This window comes from Nyctereutes procyonoides, unplaced genomic scaffold (genome assembly GCF_905146905.1).
Source record: "Nyctereutes procyonoides isolate TBG_1078 unplaced genomic scaffold, NYPRO_anot_genome, whole genome shotgun sequence".
In the NCBI taxonomy this organism is placed as follows: domain Eukaryota; kingdom Metazoa; phylum Chordata; class Mammalia; order Carnivora; family Canidae; genus Nyctereutes; species Nyctereutes procyonoides.
The window spans coordinates 30,489,944-30,494,783 of record NW_026575135.1 but is presented as its reverse complement, the minus strand read 5'-3'; the positions used below and the strand labels follow the sequence as shown (position 1 = coordinate 30,494,783).

General features: G+C 33.5%; 1 pseudogene; it reads left to right on the top strand.

Annotated features, from left to right (window-relative positions):
* Positions 1-295: 295 nt before the first annotated feature.
* LOC129495230 (translationally-controlled tumor protein-like) lies at positions 296-840 on the top strand (annotated as a pseudogene).
* Positions 841-4,840: the final 4,000 nt, after the last annotated feature.

Genomic DNA, 4,840 nt, shown 5'->3' with positions numbered 1-4,840 from the left:
GTTGACAGTTAACTCTGTGTGTGTGTGTGTGTGTGTGTGTGTGTGTGTGTGTGTGTGTATCCAAGGTCCTGGCCTGGGTAATCACATGATAAAACATGTAACATCTTGTATTGTCAAATTGTGAAGAAGTGTCAAGGAAAGACCTTTGAAGGAGTTTGCACTGGCCAAATCTGATACAATTTGAGAGCTTTTCTACCGCTCCCCTCTCCCTGCTAGTGCTGCTCCAGCTGCACTGTGCTCAGAGCTCAGGCACCTTCTAAGCTAGTGCCGCCATCATCTCTCTCCAGCCGTCCCCATGATCATCAACTGGGACTTCGTCAGCCATGATGAGATGTTCTCCAACATCTACTAGAACTGGAAGATCGTGGATGGGCTATGCCTAGAGGTGGAGGGGAAGATGGTCAGTAGGACAGAGGGTAACACTGATGACTTGCTCATTTATGGAGGTGCCTCTGCTGAAGGCCTGGAGGGCAAAGGTACCAAAAGCACAGTAATCACTGGTGTTGACATTGTCATGAACCATCACTTGGAGGAAACCAGCTTCACAAAAGAAGCCTACAAGAAGTACATTAAAGATTCATCAAATCAAAAAAAAAAAAAAAAAAGATTCATCAAATCAAAGGGAAACTTGAAGAACAGAGGCCAGAAAGAGTAAACCCTTTTATGACAGGGGCTGCAGAACAAATCAAGCACATCCTTGCTAATTTCAAAAGCTACCAGTTCTCTATTGGTGAAAAAGTAAATCCAGATGGCATGGTTATACTCCTGGACTACCGTGAGGATGGTGTGAGCCCCTATATGATTTTCTTTAAGAATGGTTTAGAAATGGAAAAATGTTAATGAACTTAGATATTACTTTGGATTTATCACCTGTTGTCCTAACTGGCTGCTGTTCTTCTTAAGAAAAAAACATGCCATGTAGGTTGTCTAAAAACAAAATGCAGGTAAACTCATTTGAGAGAATGCCATATTTTAAAATCCATCCTGTGTAGTGTCCTGAAGAAGCTAGAGTCTGGTTGTAGACTATTGCTAGAAAGCATAAGACTGCCTGCAGATAACTTCTACAGTGAAAGCTACTTTTGGGACTGGAATATAAAAAACAAGAACCAAAAGTCTTACTTATGAGTTCAAGTAAAGGGAAAGACCATGCTTATAGCTGGGCCAACATTTGAAGTAGATTTCTTACACATTTCATCACCTACAAACAGAAGTAGTTAACTCTGGAAGAGATTACCAAAAGAATAAAAAGAGACTCATAACAGTTGGAAAAAATGAACATTAAAAAAATAATTGTGGCTAAAATAGTAAATCTTGAAAGTTTTCGTTACAAGGAAAAAACATTGTAACTGTGTAGTGATGGATATTAACTAGACTTATTGTGATCATTTTGAAATATTAACTGGAATTATTTTTTATCATTATGCAATACTTCATAGTGCAATGAAAAATAAAAGTGGGAAAGAATAAAAAATATTTTCTTAAGATGAAATACTAATAGATGTAAAAAGATTGATAAAATTAGAAAATCTCCATTTAAAAAACATAATGGTAATAATTAATTCAGGCAAAAATAACCAATGGATTTTAAACTTATGGGGTAAGAAGATATTTATTAAACACAAAACGAGGGATGCCTGGGTGGCTCAGGGGTTGTGTACCTGCCTTCATGCCCAGGGTATGATCCTGAAGTCCCGGGATCAAGTCCCATATCGAGCTCCCTGCATGGAGGCTGCTTCTCTCTCTGTCTATGTCTCCGCCTCTCTCTCTCTCTGTGTCTCTCATGAAGAAATAAGTAAAATCTTGAAAATAATAAAATAAACACAAAAATAGTAATTCTACAGTCGTAGAAACTTAGACAAATACCACCTGCAAAAGTGGCCAAAGGTAAGATCACCAGTAATGAGACAAATTGATATCATGACATTCTGAAGTACTGAGAATAACACAATATCACTTAAAAACAAAAGGGAATATTAGTCATCCAAACTGAGATATATTCCATGAAATAATTGCCCTGTTCTCTTAAAAAATAGCAAGGAGGTGAAAGACAAAGGAAGAGGGACAAATTATTTTATATGAAAAAGGACTAAAAATGCATGACAACTAAGCATTACGTATAATCCTGAGCCAGGAATGTTTTATTTTGTTTTTGTTTGATTCAAAAAACATGGTTACATTTCTATAAATTTAAATAATGGATTTACTCGCCCTCATTCAGTCCGCTTTCAACAAAGCCATCAGTTATTCAGGTGAAGCATAACACAGATTGTATAATTTACTGTTCAAACCATCCAGTGGCAGATTCTATTAGGGTAAAATTCAAGCTCCTTCCTACAAGTATGGTGACATATTATTCAAACTGGAACACTTTTGAGCGTGAAAACTATGTTATTAATAATTGCAGTAGAACAGCAGGCATAAACTGGGGAGCATAGTCACAATAATTACAAATTCTTAAGTGCCCCTGTTGCTTCTCTGATCTCTCCTCACCCTCCCCTAATTAGGCTGTTGTAGTCACCCTGGACTTTCTATTCTTTTGAGCAAATCAGTAAATCCCTCATCACAACAGAGTCTGCAAGGATTACTTCCCCTTCCTGGAATGCTCTTGTCACAAATTTACTTATGGTGTACTCTTTTATTTTCTCTGAAGTCTATTATCCAAAGTCACTTTCTTAAAGATGCATTCTTTGGCCATCATATTTAAAATTTCATTGCCTCCTCCCCAACATTTCATGTTTTCCTTCTATGTCTTATCATAGGCACTTATTTATATATTTATCAATAACAACATATATATCGTAATGATTTTTCTTGTTTATTATCTGTATCTGTATTAAATTATACGATAGCTGAGGGCAACTATTTTTGTTTCTTGGATCTAGTCATATATCCATAACTCCTACAATAACCTCTAACACTTGATAAGTAATCAATAAATATTTATTGAAAGGGTTAAAGAGTATATTTTATCATTTTAATGAAAAATATTTGATTTCCTGAATTTTATGAAAAATACATTAATTATATAAAGAGTCAGCTCTTTACTACAATGCACATCTTTATCTGTAGCAATGAAAAGAAATTGAATGTTTATTATATTAAAATGATCGTTTATTTACTCATAGAAGAATCTTAATAAAATATAAAGAGTGAACTCTTGGCCCCATTCAGTGCTCTTCATCCTTGGAATGGGTTAGGTGGATGCCACTTTATTATTTTCCTTGCATTTCCCTGATAAATGGTTAGATAAAATATTATATTTTCTTTGATTTAATTAAGATATAATCAACATATAACATATTAGTTTCAGGTGTACAGCATACTAATATAGTATCTGTATACACTGTGAAATGACAACCACAATGAGTCTAATTATCATCTATCACCATATACATTTATAATTTTTTTCCTGTGATGAGAAAATTTAGAATCTATTCTTTTGGCAACTTTTAAGCATGCACAACAATTATTGAGTATAGTCACCATGTTGTACGTTATATCCCCATGACTTATTTATCTTATAACTGGAAATTTGTACCTCTCGACCCCCTTCACCTGTTTTGTCCAATCCCCAAGCCCCCTCCCTTCTAGCAACCACTGTTCTGTTTTTTGTATCTATAAGTTCTGTGGCTCTGGTTTTGTTTGTTCACTTCTTTTGGACTTTTTTGATTCTACATAGAAATGAAATCTCATGGTGTTTGTCTTTCTCTATTTTTCATGTTTTCCTATCCAGGATACTGTGTTATAGGTTCTTTTTTTTTATTATTTGGTTCTTAGTGGTTAACTTGTTTTCTAAGAAATCATAATTTATTCATTTTGGTTTCTCTTAAATATAACCGTTTACATTATTCTACTATAAAGAATATGCAGCAGCATTTTACAAAGTTTAGGAAACAGAAATGTTTAAGGGATTCAGATGTAAGCTTACTATCCTAACTTCAATTTAGATTTGAAGTGAGCAACTTGGGTTTGACTTTCAGAACAATGCAGACATCTGTATGATTATAAGACATTTGTATAAAAGTTTCAAGCTTTAGGACTTCCTTCACAATATTATTATAAAATTGAATGAAATAATGAATTGTAATCACTTCATGGTACACTGTTGTTTATTAACTACGTAGTAAGCTGTCAGTTATTAAGGTACTCTATTATTATTAGGTTTTATTTTTATTGGTCATAATCTTTGTCCAGTAATTTCTATATGCATATATATTTGCATATTTGCAATGATGGATTATATTCAATTTTATATCATGTGTTTTACTTAATAGCATATCATCAATAAGTTTAATGTTGTAACATGACATGCATAACTTTAACTTTAATGAAATGCATATTATTTCATCTAGTGATAGTATCATAACTTATTCAAATCTTAGACTAGTATTGGGCAATTAATTAAAATACAAATCTGGTAGGGTGTAGTGAAAGAAGCATGGTCATAAACTCATGATAGGTATACAAATATGTTTATAAAGCCTTTTAGGAAAGCAAGTTTGGAAAGCTATCAAAAACTTTAAACATATTCATCCTCTTTGACCCAGCAATTCCATTTCCGGGAATCTCTTCTAAAGAAATTATCAGAAATGAGGACAAAGATTTATGTATAGAGATTTTATCATGCCATTATTTATGGCAGCAACCATCTGGAAGCAATCCAAATGTCCTGCAATAAATGATTAACTATATCATGGTGCAGCCATAAGAATAAAGAGTAGGCAGTTATTGTAAAATATACTTATGAAGAATTTTACAGATATGGAAAATGCTCATAATATGTCAGAAAAGTAGAATAGACTTTATGTTTATGAAATTATAGCATGTACATAAAAGTACA